Here is an 18,863-nt window from a genome sequence, read left to right as displayed (position 1 = left end):
TAGGTCCAGGGTCTATAATAAAAAATTGAAGACATTTTCTAATAGCTTTATCTATATATATATATATATATATATATATATATATATATAGATAAACATTTAGCTATTCTAACAATATTCGATGATAAGATAAAAAAATAATTCATAGAAATTTAAATACCGTGAATTAAATGCCTTTAAAAAAAGGATAAAAAATTCCAAGGGGAAACAAAGGGTTATCAAATAACTCTTCTTGTAGTGAGTATTCTGATGTTCTCACATATGAACTTTGGGGAGCTTTTCATTTTTGTAATTACCATACATTATAATTACTTCTGCTTTGTTGTATTCATGTAATAGAGTAAATATTTAAAAAAATACGACTTTTAATTTATTACGTTTATCTGTTCTAGATAAAAAAATTAAATTTATTTGTTCTTATTAATGCTGGTGTGAATAAAATAAGAAACAGACGAGCAGGTTTAAAAGGTAATTTTAAGAATTAGACAATTCAAACGTAAATATGTCATTTTGTATCCAACGAAGTTCAACTCTAAGACAAGGCTGAACTGCGGGTTGATTTTCTCATCAGCCTTCCCTGAGAACTCTTAAGCCGTGAAATATACATTTGTCGCGTTATGTCTGTACCGATGGGCTTGAAACATAAATAACTTCATAATAACCTTAAAAAAAATCAAGGATGACTTATTTTATCCTAATCGGTTGGTTAGTTTTTTAATTATGCAATTTAATTTTTTTACTCAAATTTTATATTAAGAAAAAACTTATCAAAAATGTGTTTAAAAAGTACCTTTTTAAAGCTTTATATTATAACTTTATTTATATTTTAGCTTCTAATATATTCTTTATTGTCTAACAACTAATATTGTTCCAGTACCACATCTATTTCGTGTTTTTGATCCAATGTTTTCCCGATTCAGATATTTTGTAAAAAGAAGCAAGCAGTTCAATTACACAAAAACGGTTGCTTTTAAAACTTCCAAGTCTAAAAAAAACCGGTTTACTAATTTTGATAAATTTAATGTGAGAATCCTAATAAATACGTAAAACAATCATTAATGCGTCGATTAAATATTTCTTTTTAATACTTTTGTAAGAAAAAAAGCCGGCGCCTTGCCTTGTAAGCAGCATATACAATAGCGTAGTTTTTTAATTATGTGACCTTTGTAGCGCTTTCCTATCTGACGTAGTTAATTTAGCAGTTATTTTAAAAGCACCTTTTTTTTTACTAACAATTCACCATTTTCGTAATCATGCTGAACTTCTAATCTCTTCTCACTTTTTATTATTCATATGTCAAAAGAAAAAGTAATCTTTTTCAATTTTAAACGTAATAGTTTTTGGCTAAAATAACTATAACTTGAAAAAAAACTTACATCTGAAACACTGATGGTTTTTTTCTTGGTGAGTCGGAGGAATCCCATTTACGGGCAGAGTGTCTTCGCTAACAGATTGCGTAAGATGTTGCTAAGAGTGTATTTCTATGCCTGCACGCTACCGACTAAACCTCCTATCTCACCGGACTCCCCTCCCTGGGCCGGACCCGCAACTAAGCATTATCAGTCCCGGGAGGTGTCCCGAGCTCGGGGAATCCAGAGTCCCCGTGCATCATCACCGCGTCCATCCTCGCAAACGTTGACGCGCGACGACTCTGCAGGAGGCTATCCTTCACCCCCTCCGTCACACGTCCTTATCTTCTCTGTCTTCGCCAGTTCTCATCTTTTCAGCCTATGTCTTGATCCTCACCATATAATAAACTCTCACTAGAGCCTCTACAGCTAAAAGCCCTCTTCGCGCCTCTTCGCTCCTCGATATCCTTAGCCCGTGGAACCGACTCCGATTACCTAGTAAACGCACTCCAACGCGCTAAAGACATGTTGCGTTAAACAGCAGTAAAAAAAGATAATCTTGTTTTTTTTTATTAATTTTGTTGAAGATAAATTTCTGCACTGAAGTAAAACTGAATTAGTCGCGCTGTAAATATAATTTTCTCCTTTGATTTTTTATCATTATTATGAAACGAGTTACTGAGCATCAAATTTATCGGTAAAAATATAATGCGTCTATTAAAACCAAGGATTTAATCGATTTATTTCTAAAAACAGCCAACAGATAGTAAAATATATTTCAAAACACTATCAATTTTAGAGATATACTAAACATTTTTAGCGATATTCTGTTTGGGATCTTCTATAATAAATTTACAATAATTTGACCAATATATTTATTTTTTCCCATTATTGTGCTTCCTTTAAAGGTAACAGTGCTTATTGTCATTGAGGGCCCTAATTTTTTCTATAATTTTTTTTAACAATCAAGCTTTATTTACTGTTTTATTGCAAGAATAAATTTTAATAAATTGTATAAATGCTTGTAATAAAAAAATTGCCAATTTAGTCACTGAAGAGAAATAATAATTTATTTTAAATATTATTAATATTTTTAATAGTAGTTTCTGGCAATTATGAAACGTGAATAAGAATCTAAAAAGCATATTAAAGTATCGCTGATTTTCAATAAAGTTTGAAAAAATCTAAGGTAATGTAATACATTTTTCTCAACTAAATTTGTTTGAATAAAAAGGATGAAGAAAAAGGAGTTGATCTGAAACTAGTTTTATATTCGGTAAGAATTTAAATTTTAAAAAGGATGAAAGCAAATATAAATAATGTTGATTGTTTAAAAAGAAGCTTGAAAAAAAGTAATAACACATTTTACCATTAGGCCATTTTAATTATATAATTAATATCATTCTTGTATGACAAAAGATATTTCGAAAAATTTAGGATAATGAAAAAGTATGTTTCATTGTAGGTTGCTATTTGTATTAATTAATAATAGGTTCCATTTGAATAATTTTAACAGCAGTAACATTAAACATAGATTTAGGCAGAATTAGATACAAATTGAAATAGAATTTAATTAATCTAACAAATAAAATACAGTCATTAGTTTATGGCATGAATGGCATTACGGTTGATTTATATTTAAAGACAGGGTAGGTACATGAGAAGTTTTTCTTTAAAGATGGTAGGGCGGATTAGTACTACTACTATTTGGTAAAACCTGATGATTGCTGCCTTCCTTGCAAGGAGCAGTATATTACTCATCCTGATAATATTGATTTGCCTATACTGTTGTGTCCACTGCCAAAACCTGACAAGTTTTAAAACGCAAATAAAACTCCGAACAAATTTTTAATAATAATAATAAAATAAAAGATAAACATAAGCTAATATATTAAATACAATATAATGCATTATTTTATAATAATTACGCAATTAGATTAGATTCCATTTTTACAAATGTCATATAACACCGGATGTAATGTATTAGATACCATTATGAAATACTGGAAATTTAGGTAGGAAATTTGCCTGTCCATTCCCAATGGAATAGGAAGGTACCAACCGCGAACCAACATTAGTGTACTATACTATAAAGAGATGTTAAAATGATATTATCTAAGCTTATCTATAGTAACACTTTCAGTGCCGTGTGTATGATTTTGACATATAGTGGTATTTCTGTACAGATCATGTGTATAAAATTGATAAATACATGAATGACCCTTCTGGACCAGCTGTAATTTGACATAATTTTCACCTTGGCTCAGATGATTTTTCTGGAAAAAATCAACATTTTTATTTAAGGTTAGTACTTTTAATTCACATAAAACTCATTTCAGTCAAGTCGTATTGTGTGTATCAGTTATATACACATGGGCCATGGGAAAAGGTTTGGAAAACATCTAGTTGAAATAGCATTGTAAAACTAGCTGTTACATTTGCAACAAGCAAAATAATAAATTCATTTTTATTTTATATACACTAATGAATTCATCTAAAACCACTGAAATATTCTTTATAATAATATGAAGTATTTTTGATAGCAATGTTTTTGAAATGAGTAGTATATTCTTACAGTAATATGAATTATCTAACAAACCGTTCATTGGTTGCTAACTGGTATAGTTACTTTTTGGTTGATTTATAGGATTTAAAAACACTTCATGCAAATAAACTTTTCTTCACGTACTGAACATTTAAGTCGAACTTGAGTTGTCTTTTGGACAGCAAGCTTTTTTCAAACCTTTTGGTTAATACAGCATAATATGTCACACATCTTCCTCTTTTTTCTAGTTAGATCAATTTATAGTCAACTGATGCAGCTACGCATAGCTGCATATCTTGGTTTTTATTATCCAAATCGAAAATAAGATAAACAACTAAACTCTCTCAAAACTGCAGAAAGTCCATGGATTTATCTTTTTTTATTTTACAAAGTGCCAGAGCATTGGTATATTAAACAGTAACACAAATAGTTCTTTATGATGCCACTTTATTCTGTGTCTAATCGGATTAGCATATGAAGTTAAATGATCAGAAACATAAATAAATGATTTGGCTTCATTATATTCAAGTACTACTGGTGGCTTGTTCATCATACCTTATTTACTTGGACTTCTTTCATTAATGGGGGGCTTTTTGTGGTGAGTAAGACTACTTCACACTTGTTTTGCCGCTTTTCAATGATAACATTACTTGTGCTCTTCTTACAGATCATCTCACTTCTCTTCAACCCAGCTGCTACAACAGTAGAAGGATTTAATTTCCTTTTACGTCGGAGAGTGCCTATGAGATCAGTCTATTTTTCATTCAAGGCATGGGTCTCAGGGAAACACTTGTGTAATAATTGTCGGTATAGACAATTTAACCTTCCCAGAGTAACAGTGCCATCAAATCAGTCACAATTTTTTGGGAAACTGGCAGTCTGGAAGGGCTTCTTTCTTTACTACAATGTAACTTTAGTATCTATATACACCCCCCTTTAAACATAATTCAAAAATCTTTACACCATACTTGTGTATTTTATCTGGAACATGTTGTCAGAAATAAATTTTACCGTGGAAAGGCTCCATGCTTTCATCAATTCACAAGCATTCAGACTGACTGCTGATTCAAATTTGGCAATTATAGGAGATATTTTAAAAGATCTATCATTTATAGGGGATTTTTTCATTATCAGACACATGGATCATGCTCAATAAATTTTAAAACCTCTTATGACGCATTATTTTACTCACAGTATTAGCATAGAGAGGTAAGTCTGATCAGTAATCATGTAATTTGGGTTTACTATCTAACCCAATCCATATCATTAAGCCCCAAAAACTGAAGAATTTATTTTTATTGGTATCTTTCCATTGAACAAACTGGGAATGTGGAAGATTAGTTTTATTCAACACAGCTTTTATGATAGACTGCGATTCATTTCTCTTTCAAGAAGAGTTAATATTTCATCATCAACAAAAATAGAAAAATAATCAAAAACAGTGGACCTACCTAGCTGCAGTTTTTCAATAACAACTGTATTAATACCTGGTGGATTTGTCAGATTGAAATAAAATGAAAGCATATCACCAGTTACTGGACCCTAGTGCAATTTATCAGGTATCTGACATGCAATTTGAGCATTTTATTTTCTTCTTATGGTATTTGATGAATGATATTTTCTTCGGGTACTTCATCATCAGTGTTATTATCTTGTACATCCACCTCAATATTATTGAGTTAAGGTTATATATATAGTCATTATCAAGTTTAAAATTAGTTCTATTATAATTATCAGGTAATAAATTAATATTATTATTTTCTTCTAGTAACTGATTAATATTTTTTCTTATTGAAATTTATTTAAATTATTCTTAAGGTAAATCAAAATATTCAAAAATTTCAAAATCATTGTCAGAATCACTTGATTCAGTTTCAGAATTATTAACATTAAACGTAGGATCATACAAATCAGTCATATCACATAATTTATTTAAGTCACTTACAGTGTCAGGGTGATCATGAAAATAGTCTCTAATCTCTTGACAATTCATTTTAAAACAAATTTAAAAAATAAACAAATTCACTAAATGTAAACTCACTAATAAACAGCAATTCACATAACCTTGTTCCATTAAAATGTTTGCCTCTAAAAACCAGCTGATTGCTAGAACTACAAGATTAACCCAATGGTGTATAACTTTTACTGCTTGCCAGAACAACAAATAACACCATTTAAATCAATGCTACAGTGTATAATATTGATACAAATCAATTCCAACTTTAACAAAACCTGTGTATCTAATTGATACACATGGTCTATATGGAACTTTAGGAATGTATGAAATTGATACACATGGTTCGGCAGAGAGAACCATAAACATACAGTTGGGCTGGAGCTAAAAACCTGCATCATAGGTCTGGCGCTATATCCTGAGAAGAAAAATATTACAACTAAGCCATTAACACAGCAATTAAATGAATTTGTTTTACAATCATATAAAGTTAAGTATATGTTTAATGTTAAGAAGGATGTTTAATATTGCCCAAACAAAGCTGAAAAGGAACAAAAAATTAATGATTATAACTTTAAAAATATAGTAAAGAAATTAAGTTACCGAGTTATGAAGCTAAAGAAAAACCAAAACCATATCTCTTAAATTAAATAAAATAAATATCATTTGAATCCCAGATTTTAAAATACTTTTAAAAGTTCTACATCTTCACTAATAATATATGAAATACATTATTTGGTCCCTGCAGGTGAAGTAAAGCTGTGTACAATTATAAAAAGGATTTTTTAACTTTAGATATAACATTTTTTTGTTATCCGTTTTACTATTTCTGAACTGAACAATCCTGCTGTCAAAAATCGTATGGGTTTTGTTTTCATTTTCATTTATAAATAGAACTCGTTCAAAAACCCTTTCGCAAACTCAACGCTCATTTTGACAGTTAAACAATCTTCATCAGTAAATACAGAGGGAAATGAGCCTAGGGTATAAAAAAAAAGAAGAAAACTGGTAATATTTATTTACTTTTTGGTTATTAATTTTTAATTTATATTTTTTTATATATTTTAAGGCTTGTTTTACACTCACCTACACTAATTCCTCTTCCCCTACCCTAATTTATTATACTAATGATGGTTGTTTATCGGTTGAAATGTGCGTTCCGCATTTTATTTTTGTTATTTATACAGTTTATATTAGTTTTTTTTTTGTTTAAAAGTTTATTTTATTAACCGTGTAGCATAACTATTTCTTTGTATCCTTCTTTCACAATAAAAAAAAAATTATGTACTCTTTCAATAGAACTAACAAAAACAAGTAGGTATTGATCATAATATAACAACTTTTCTTAACTGATTCTTTTTATTATTTTATTATTGTCTGCTGCTAAATATATTGACCTCGTATTAGACCGATGATTTATGCTTTAAAATGTAAATATGGGAAAAAGAAAAAGTTAAATCCACAAACATCAAAAAAGTTAAAACACAAATTCAACAAAAAATTAAGATTATCATTAAATAGCGAATTACTAATATACAAAACAGTCCTTAATATAAAAAACTCATCTATACATAGAAAATACAACAAAACATAGAATATATGACTTTAACCAAAGGTACTTTGAATCATCACTCGTAACTCATAACCTTTTGTGGTACTAACTTATATCGGATTAAACACAGATCTGAACACTACCGTACTACATGCAGAAATGACAGAGCATATCATATATTTAAAAGTTTACTATGAAAATCTTTAAGTACTGAATTTAACTGATAACAGAGAAGCATCTTGGAGAGTGAAACGGTGTAACTCCACTGACTCATTTTAACAGTCATAATGTATTAAACAGTAGCATTTATTTAGAGTAGTTTTCTTGTTTACTCAACTATAGCGAGATAATAATATTATAAAGAATGGTGTTTTTGCTTTTACCACACGCAAATGTTTAGATTATGACAATATCTATAAGTATACCACAGTCAGCTAAAGTAAATTGCAATGTTACTTTACATATTAATGATGTGCTATTTTATATTTAGTTGATTTACGGTTAATAAACTTTAACTTGCTTTTATTATGTCATAATAACAACATTATTATATTAATTACAGTAATACACATTTTATGTAATAAATTATTGTAATATAATACAAAAACAGTAACAAGATGTTAATATAAAAAGAATAAATCAAATGATAGCAATGCAGTTAGTATTAGTTGTGAATCGGTGTTATTAATATTAATTGTTACTATTATTCTATTGTTTAAATCTTTCTATAAAACATATTTATGAATAAAACATTAAAAATTAATCTACAAATTATTTAATTAAAAATAACAGAATAGTACTGAAAGAGGTCACGAAAAAAAAATCACAAAATTTTTTATACTTGAGTAATCAAATCCAAATAAACTAGTCAATTCGTAGTTCACCGAATTGTCAGGTTGCTACTTGGCTTTAGTAACTAATATACAGAGTGAACATAGATTATTCAGCGCATTTTAGGGGTTAATAAAAAAATGAAGAAAGCAATGTTGATTTTTTTAAATATTACTGTATATACTAATGACCTTGAATATTACTGATAACCTTGAATGTACACGCCTGCACGATTTAACGACAGGAGATTGTCAGTTGAGCAATGGATACTGTGCAGGAGGAAGCAATGTGCGTACTGTGACTTCATGAAAGCCGGATTTGTTATTACTGTTCGTAGACGTTTTCGTTCAGAATACGGCCATGATTCTACTAATAAAGACTCTTTTAAACATTGGCAGTTTAAGGATACAGGAAAAGTAGTACACAAAAAAGGTGCTGGCAGATTTCCCATTTCCAAAGAAGTTGTGGGTCAAGTAAGAGAGACTTTTCATTTTCAGAGAAGCCCGGGTAATTCGACTCGTCGTGCGAGTTTAGAACTAGGAATACCGCAACCGACAGTTCTAACAAGCGTCTAAAACTTCATGCATACAAAATTCAGTTGGTGCATGAAATTGGAGATTACGGTAGACCACGCCGCTACAATTTTGCCGTTGACATTCTTGATAAAGTGAATGAAAATAATAGGTTTTTAGAAAAAAACGCATTATCTTTGACGAAGCTACCTTTCACGTTTCTGGTCACGTCAACCACATAATTGATGGATTTGGGATAGCAAGATCATGCCGTTTGACAAACACAATGTGATAAAACGAAAATTAATGTGTGCGTTGATTGCTTATGAAGTGATACGACAATTTTTACTCGCCGAGCCAACAGTTATTAGCACTAGTTATTCAGACTTGTTACAGGAGTATGCAGTATCACAAACTGGACATCGGCAAACCAAAACTTACTTCCAACAAGATGCCGCACACCATACTGTGGTTTATATGTTAGGGACTACTTTCATGAACAATTTCCTCAACGTTGGATTGGCCATGATTGACCATTTCCCTGGGCACCTGTCTCCTGACGTTACGCCACTCGATTTCTTGCTTTGGGGCTTTGTCAAAGCCAGGGTGTACGCAACGAAAGTTGTCAACATCACTGAACTAAAAAGAAGAATCAAAGGTGTAATTAATGGAATAATTCCAGATATTTTTCGTAATGTGTGGCGTACCCTGTGAAATACTCTGGAAGCAAAATAACATGCTTGTAAATACATTTTTTGTCTTTTTTATTAACATCTAAAATACGCTGAATAATTTATGATCACTCTGTATTATAATACATTTATTGCTACGTAATAATAAAGGTACTAACGGGTATTTTATCGATGAAACATCTACCGATCAACACATTCGTTTGTTTTTATATAAAAAGTTGTTCATTAGAACGGAAAAAACTTTGCTAAATTATAAATTTACAAGTATTTTCTGAGAAATTATTAATATATGTGTAACCTAAAGATATAACAAATGTGTGTTCTAAAATGACCTTGCGATTTCAACGCAATTATATGATTATATAATCATATAATCTGCTAAATAACGTAAAGTCTTATTGCATTATATTAATTACAGCTTTTCTACTGGAATTTTGGCTTATATGAATGTTTTTTTTTTTTTAACATTTTATTTATCTGGGAGCTTTTTATTCAGATTTCCAGTTTTCTATTCTTCCTTAATTATTTTAAGATAGTACATTTTAGTATAATCTTTTTAATTTTTGTTTTGAAAAGGTTTTAGCTTGCAAAGGCTATTACTTTCAGGAACTACCTTACAGATCTTACTAATTTACAGGTGTCTGATCTAAAAATGTTCAAAAAACCAATCAACTGCAGTACTAGAATACCATTAAATTGCTACTACTATGGCAGGTAACATTTTACAACTAAAAGTAGGAAGTCGTTATTTTTCTATGTACGGGCTTTTATCGAATAAATTATTATTTTCGCTAAGTGCTTTATTTTATAATTTTTACTTTATTATTTAAATGTATTTTTACAAATACATCCAAAAAGTATAAATAAAGTAAAAAATAGATCAATCATTGGTAACATTTTTTTTAATAGTTTTTTCCTAAAATATTTGTTTGAGAAAGGCCTACTCTTTAGAGAAGTGCTATAAAAATTATTTATTAATGAAAAGAAATTAGGCATTTTAAACAATTAATTACTGAAGATAGATAGAAAAGTAAACATTTGTGTTTTGTGTAAATAATTGCTTCTTGTTAGCTTCCCACCACTATATAAAGAGACGTCTTTTTTGTTTGTTCTTGATAACCGCGAAAACTACTGAACAAATCTTTACGAAATCTTAAATGTAGCTTTCTTAAGACTGGACATATTTACCACAGTTGAAATCTTTTCAATCTCGCCACTGTATGAATCATAAATAAAAAAACGTATAAATAAATAATTTAGAACTTTTACTAAATTTAATTTCGTTGTCTATATTGATATTTGTTTAGGTCAATGTTAACTTCTTCAGAAAGTTATTATGGTATTTAATATATTTTATGTCATTGTCTGAAAAAAAACGACCCTCGGCTGGTCTAGTGGTTAACTCGTCGCAAATCAATTGTTTAACAGTTAATTTTCGAAGTCGAAGATTCTGAGGTTCAAACCCTAGTAAAAGTTAGTTTCTTTTGTACAGATTTGAATATTAGATTGTGTTCTTTTGTCTATAAATAATCAATTTGTATTAAAGTAATATACTTAAAATCAAATAATTTGATAATAAAATTAAAGAAATGATGACATATTTAACAAAGTTTTGGTGGTTTCAGGAATAATTAATTTTGTTATCAATATACGGTGACCAGCGAGAACTCATACTCACGTGAACAAATTAGCACTGTAGATTTTTGTATATTGAACTAAGACGTTCCATCAGGGTAAATCATACTCATAATTGGCACAGATTCAATTTTCAGTTTGCTTTTTCAATTTACCTTTTAATTTGATGTGTTCGTAACGCCCAGTTAGAGAAGATACAGACAGGGAAAAGAACTTCTAGGGCTAAAAAAATTTATGATCGCAATGTAAAGCTACGTCAGAGCGTTCTTGAAGATCTACAGAGCAGCGTATATAATCGGCTCACAATCGAGAAATATGTTAGGTCTCAAATCAGCTTTTAATTATCACCCTCAAACTGACTATCTAAGTTTGAAAGATATTAAAATTGGTATCGTAATTAAAATATGTTACCATTGCAATGCAGAAAATGGAATGACGAAATTCCTAGACTTTGCTGTGCTGGGATAAAATAGAACATGAAAAATTTCAATATCGTCCTGATTTCATTAAAAATTTGATTTTGGGAAAACATCTTTTATTTAAACATTTTATTTTATCCGATAAGTTGTGAGTAGCGATAACTCTGAGAGCAACACCAGCACATAATTACTAAAAAACTACTTTAAGTTTTTGAAGTTCTAAAAGCATATAGCAGGGGCAAAGCCGCGACGAAGGATGGCTTTGCCCCTGCATCATTTTATATATATATAAATTAACTTAGGATTGTGTGTTTGCGTCCAGATTTAAACTGCGTTTGTGTATCGTGTCATAATGGAGGTCCACGTGGAGAACCCTGCTTGGATGTACAATTAGTTTGGGCCTTCAATAGCAGCTTTAATAAAATAAAAAAAATCGACAATTAATAAATAAGAATAAAAAAATATATAAAAGAAACCCTAAAAAATCTACAACATTTTTTAAATTCAGCCCTCACAAGAAAAGCTGATGGAAAAAGTTTTGAAAAAAAAATTAGCCCTTTAATTAATTACCATCCGAGAAAAGTAGAATATGCAAATAATGAATCACTAAAAGAAGGGAATTAGAGTGAAAAATCCAAGCCAATATTTACTATCTGAAACTTATAATAGAAAAAGTACTACAACGTTGTATCCATAGGTAGACAGCTGAGGGAAAGAACTGACTTTGTCAACCCAATTTTTCCCTTTTTTAGAAGTTCACTTAAAACAATCTATTTCTCTATTAATAAAATCTTTAAAAGAAATTCATATTAGCGATAACGTTAATAAAATGTCATATTCAATTTAAAATTACGACGAAGTTAAAGAGCTTTAGACCCGTATTTCTGTATCGAATATCAACGAAATAAAATAGTTTTACAAATGGAAAAATACTAAAGTTTAAAGGTATAATTTAAAAACTGTTAAATGGTTATAATTTAATAGAATGGAATCTCTAAAATTCTTGTCTAGGAATTTCATTGCGATTGTTACGGTCAATTTTTAACTGCAGGCGATCAAAGTCAAGCTAGGTGACAGAAGGCTAAAAAAATTATGCCTTTTTTGTTCTCACCAGAATAATATACTTTTAAAAAGTAGTAAAAATTATCGACTAATATTATTAAACACAGAACCAAATTATCTAAAAGTTGATGTAATTTTTTTCTTTTTTTTTAGCAGTTAATCTATGCTTCAGCTTTTATTAAAATACAAGTAATATACAAAAGAAAAAATAAAAAAAAAAAAAAAAAAACGGTTTTTGACGAAGACGAATGCAGCGGTCTACATATTTTTGAAATGCTGAAAAGCCTAAGTAGAAAAACTTGACCGGTTTAATCAGATAATTGGTTTAATTCATTTCTTCTACCTGTTTCATTTGAAATAGCTAGTCACAGAAGTGGTGCCTGAACAAGGAACAGACTGAAGTTTATCTGTTTTTAAGTATGTAAATTCGCTAAATAATAATAGTAATTTTATTTAAATAATTTAAAAAAAATTAAATAACTCCATTTAAAAAAAAAAATAAATAATTTCATTTTATAAAGCTTCAAACTCGAATGTAAATAATTTCTGCGCCGGCAGTAGTTGATCGTAGATAGTAATAGGGCCACTGTTTGGAAAATGTGTTTATTTTTTAAACGTAAAAATATTTTTATATTAGTGAATTTTTTACATCTTTTTTATTTCTGTTTGACTTTAATTATAGTTTTATTAAATATTACGATAAGGTATTCATGTAGGAATGTAAATCTTAATGACTTTGGATTAAATTGGGTATTCCATTAAGGAGTTTTTCATATATATAAAATGATTTATTATCGTATTTCACATCGATTGTTACATTGAAATGCGGGTGTGTTGGATCATCATAGTTTTGAATTAGAACCGCTAAAAGAAGTAAATTAGCTTTAATTGCTTGAGCAAGCAAACTGATGAAGGTCAGCTAAAAATTATTACCTAAAGAAACAAGAATCGAAAATCTAATAGAAGTTTCTCAAAGTAGTTTATAACTGTTTAATATATAATATTGCTAGGAAAGCTGAATTTTTTTATAACATGAAAGTATAAATATTGCGCTCTGCAGCTACGAAACATACGTTATGTACACTATGCGCTTGGCCCACGTGAATTTTGACACGTAATCGTGCGTATAAATGTGGCGTATTTAAAGAACGAGATTGTCCGGATTTGGTAATTATTATTTTTTTTTTTATAAATAAACATTCTAAAAAATAATATATTAAAAGTAACAAATTCTAATAGGAAACTATCCCACGTTACAGTCGATTTTTTACTTTGTACTTCAATCGAACTACAAAAAGGTTAAAGCGACGTGGAATTTCGTGCAGAGGTCCCGGGTTCGAATCCCGGTCAAGCATGGTATCTTTTCATACACTACAAATTTCTACCGAGCTAATGACCATATCTCTTGATGCCCGCTCTTTCATATAAAAAAAAATAAAGTTAAAATAATATTCTTTTTAAAATCATAGGAAATAGGAAATCATATGAACTCTGATTCCGGAACTTTCGTCATAGAGTGCGCAAAATTAATGTGATAATAAAAAAAAATAATAAAATAAGGATCTTCTACATCAGAGATGTCTGTGTCTTCTCGAATCTACATACTTAAAAACAGATAAACTTCAGTCTGTTCCTTGTTCAGGCACCACTTCTGTGACTAGCTATTTCAAATGAAACAGGTAGAAGAAATGAATTAAACCAATTATCTGATTAAACCGGTCAAGTTTTTCTACTTAGGCTTTTCAGCATTTCAAAAATATGTAGACCGCTGCATTCGTCTTCGTCAAAAACCGTTTTTTTTTTTTTTTTTTTGATATTTTCTCTTTTGTACATTACTTGTATTTTAATAAAAGCTGAAGCATAGATTAACTGCTAAATACGTAATTACATGTGATGTTATAATTCTGAATAAATTTGTCTAAAAGATTGTGTCGATACATTATGCCTTTCTGTAGATATCCTATTTACTGAAAAGGTGCATCAACATCTACAACGCTGTTTTTTATCGTCCCTCTTCAACAATTAAGTTATTTAACTTAAAAATAAAATAAAAAGAAAATACATAAAATAAAGTATACATCTCATCAAACCAATGTGTCAGAATTATGACACATACATCGTAAAAGTAAATAAAATAGTATTACAAAATAAAATAAAATAGAAAACCACATAATAATCTCCAACGACAAGATTCTCTAAACCAGTTTCAACATTTCTTCATTGCTCTACAGTTAGTGTGATGTACAATTACAGTTTCTTAATGATAAATAAAATTTGGTAACATACGGAAAATGAAAGTTCTGACAGGGGTATTCGAACATAGATCTTTCATGAAAGACAGACGTTTCCATTCTTCCATAGAATTTAGTGGACACACACACACACACACACACACACACACACACACACACACACACACACACATATACAGAGTGTCCCATATAAAATGAAACCCAACCTTATATTGGTAGGTAATGAAATAATAAAAAGGCATGTGTAAATGCAAATGTAATTTTTATTATTACCATCCATTACCTTACATTTACAGTAAATGTTGGAAGTGTATCTTCTTGAATACAAGCTTCAATTCTTTTTACAACGTTTCTTGCAACTTTTTTCAAAGTTTGTGGCTGGATATTTAATACAGCTTGTTCAATAATGACTTTCAATTGTTCAAGTGTTCGTGGTTTGTTACTGTAGGCTTTTTCTTTGCGGTAACCCGTAGAAAAAAATCTGCCGCACTCAAATCTGGAGATCTTGGTGGCCACAAGCCTCGACCGATAACACGATTACCAAAGAATTCCTCTACGAAATCAGAAGTTGAATCTGCGTAGTGCGATGTTCAAAAATGGGGTATCTTATTTTTGCAAATCTTTACGCTTTAGGGTCCAACTAATTTAAAGCAAAAAATCATATGTTGCGTTGCTTTTGGTCTTAACGTCTCACGATTGACCAATCCGATTTTCTTCAAATTTGGCTCAAATATTTCTGTAAATACAGAAATACATAACGGGACATTGGTCATATTATTCTTTTTTTTAAATTTAATAAGGCAGTGAGGGAATATTGCGAAATGTGATTCGGCATCTGTTAATTTATCCATAACTGCTAGTACTACGTCTGAGAACGTTTTTTATAAAAAAAAATTAAACATTTTATATTAAAATAAAAAATTACGTTTTTTATATTAAAATAAAAAAAAAAATAGCGAATACTACTTACTCGCTAGTACTACGTCTGTTTACATCTGTTGCATAGTTTACTGGTACGCGATGTATTTTCGTCAGATTGATATAAACAAGTTTACTAGCCAACTGCTAGTTGGTGTTTTGCTTTAATAACAAAATTTATTAAAAAAACGGAGAAAATAAATTATAAGCTTAATTTTCTTTGAACATTATTATACCAAATTGTTTAGTAAAATACTTTTAAAACCCTTATTCAAAACATTTTATTATAAATTGGGTTTCGATAGGTAGTGAAAAAGTTTAAATTTCAAATTACCATAACCAACCGTTGGAAAGAATAACATAGCAAATCGGAACATAAATATAGCACTTATTGTCCACTAATTGCTCACTAAAATCTACTACTGAGTGTACAGAGATGTTAACGGTCCGGCCGTCGCTTTCTACAACTCTACGTGCCATTCCATGAAAAACTATGGAAAAACCTTTATCGCACATTCTAATTAAATGAACAATCGATTACATTCCAAAGTTTCTATAGTAGTTTCTTCTTCTTCCATAAGCCTTCTTAGTTTTAAGCTCCTTCTCCTTTCTACTTGAGCTTTGTTCATGGACCTTCTTTAAAATTAATTTTATTTCCCGCTAACCTTTTAGTTGTTTCTTGAGTAGTGTCTCTGTTTCCAACCCTTATTATCACGCTTCTAAACCTAAGTCTTAAATAAAAGGTTCAATAAAATGAGGTTTAACTCGTCAATTGCTTTCCTACCGAAGTAATATTTTTCAGTATTTTCACGTTAAAAGTTACTTTAATACTAATAGTAGTTAACTTTAATAAAAGTTAACTACTATACTAGAACTTTTTAAATTTTATTTCGCTGTATAAATAATTCAACATTTGTTAATCTTAACAAGTTTATTCAAACCATTACTTTCAACACTTCACAAGGTTCTAACAAATTAAATTAGCATCTCACATAGGTACAAATAACATACAGTTTTTGAAATGCAGACGATCTGTTTACATTAAATAAAATAGATCTACATAAAAATTGGATTGTTTTTAGGCAGGAGCATTATTTTTTACATATATTTATTATGTAGTCCATTGGAAGGTAGATAGGTATACTGCAACTAAATATGTCTGTAACGTCAAATTTTAAATTTCGGTCAAGTAAAATCCAACAAGCTTTTCTGAAAGAAATAAAATAAAATTCAATCAGATTTCAAAATTCAAAAATAAGTGTTGATTTATAAAATAATAAAAATGTTTTTTATTTACTAAACAGTAATCGAATAATTTAAATTTATTTTACATTTATATATTTTTTTAAAGATATCTTTATGAAAATTTTTTTAATATCAATTATTTAAAATATTTAATTATATTAATTAATGAAAATATTAATTCTTTATTAACCAAATCAGTTATTTAAAAGATTTAATTTAATAATTAATTAATAAATATCATTTTAAAAACATAAATAAATAATTTGAATTTTTTAGTGGCGTCTGTAAAGTAATAATGAACCATTTTCTTATAAAATTCATAAAAATATTTATCGATAAATATATATGGCTATTAAATCTTATTATGAAAGCTAATTAAGTGTGATTTATGTATAAAAATTGTAAAAGTAATTAAGTTTAGGTTATGAATCATTCTTTTTTGATTTTACTCCTACCAAATTAAATTGAAAAACATGAAATTAAACGATTACCAGATGAAAAATTATTAAGGTTTATTAAATGCAATAAGCTTCATAAGTATGGATAATTTTTAATATACAACATATATAAATTATTAAACTGCTTATTACTTGAGAGTATGATTTTTTTTAAATTCTAAGACGATTGATTCTATTTTATTCAGAGGAATTTTTTTCTTTCGAATTAGAAATTCAAAAACCAAACCAAACCGGAATAGTCACCAAACGGTGACTATTCTTTAAGTTATATTTCTTGTATCTTATATATTATTTATTATTGTTATATTTTCTTGAGAAAATTATCTACTAGGTAGTAATGAAGGAGAAAGAAATTGATGAAGATACAGAAGAGACCCTTTAGATTGATACTACAATCGGAATTCGATAAATGACTGATAGATTTAACAAATACAGAAGAGTAATAATCAATGATATATTTGATTTACTATGCTGTTTGAGGTATGTAGGATGGAATAAGCTTTAGGATATGAAAAATTTATGAGACTAGACATATCCTCAAATTTAAAAAAAAAAATTAAAATTATTACTATTCCAAAGAAAACAGAACAGATAAATGTGTATAAAAAAACTCAGCAGGATCATTTAAAAAATGAATAGAATGTATGGTAGAAAGTGTGCTGGATGATGGTTTAAAAAAAACACATGGTAAAAAGGAGGCCAGTATGATCTTCAGATTATTTTAGAAGGAAGGTTTAAGAAAAATAAAATTATACATAGCATCTTTGATAATGTAGAATGGAATAATGCTTTTTAACATTTAAAAAAGTACAGAATGAAGAAAAAGAGAATGAAAAATAATTTGCAATCTCTACAACAATCATCTAATAGGTAATAGAGTAGATGATGAAAAAAGACGAGCATAGATTCAGAAAGGAGTAAGATAAGTGTGTAAGCTGTTCCTCGTTGTTTAGAAAAGCATTATAGGGATTCAAGGAAAGATTTTATAGTAAAATAATTCAAAGAGAACAGTTAAAATTGTAATCTTGACTGATGCATAGTTTTTTTTGACAGAAGGTAAAGATGAGTTACAATAAATACCGAGTGGCATGGATTCAACGGGTCCACCGATAGATCGAATAAAGCCTTGACCAAAAACTGAACACTTTTGTTTCTTTGACGCGGTTCATACAACGATAAGTAAGCAGAAATTGACTCTAGAGTAACATTTAATATTTACAATGTAGTTGCAGTGTATTTGCGTTCTTCCTGACCATGATCGAGTGTTATATTAAATAGTTCATCAAAACAAATGTAGTAAGGATCTCTCTCCCTGCAGAAACAGATGCTATTGAGTTTATCCTCCCACCGAAAGAATCATAATGTTTCAAACTTCTGTAGTACACAGATTGTTTATAAGTCACATTTTCTGAGGTTTTTATTTTAACTAACAAAGTATT

The 18,863-nt window shown here is 29.2% G+C and overlaps 1 protein-coding gene and 1 long non-coding RNA gene across 11 annotated transcripts in view; one reads left to right on the top strand and one right to left on the bottom strand.

Annotated features, from left to right (window-relative positions):
• LOC142324214 (sodium-independent sulfate anion transporter-like) overlaps positions 1–18,863 on the top strand; it is a 126,160-nt gene that overhangs the window by 49,736 nt on the left and 57,561 nt on the right. For 4 of the 10 annotated variants that reach the window (XM_075365026.1, XM_075365034.1, XM_075365079.1 and 1 more), the window contains one exon: positions 3,536–3,653. The exons of the other annotated variants lie outside the window; for them this stretch is intronic. The gene's annotated coding sequence lies outside the window, so the exon portion shown is untranslated. The remainder of the gene's footprint in view (positions 1–3,535; positions 3,654–18,863) is intronic. 10 annotated transcript variants of the gene reach the window in all.
• LOC142324246 (uncharacterized) overlaps positions 16,671–18,863 on the bottom strand; it is a 45,541-nt gene continuing 43,348 nt past the window's right edge. Inside the window, exon 4 of the long non-coding RNA XR_012756253.1 lies at positions 16,671–16,930. This is a non-coding gene — a long non-coding RNA (uncharacterized LOC142324246). The remainder of the gene's footprint in view (positions 16,931–18,863) is intronic.

Source organism: Lycorma delicatula, chromosome 1 (assembly GCF_047948215.1).
Source record: "Lycorma delicatula isolate Av1 chromosome 1, ASM4794821v1, whole genome shotgun sequence".
Lineage (NCBI taxonomy): Eukaryota > Metazoa > Arthropoda > Insecta > Hemiptera > Fulgoridae > Lycorma > Lycorma delicatula.
This window is presented reverse-complemented; position numbering and strand designations above follow the sequence as displayed.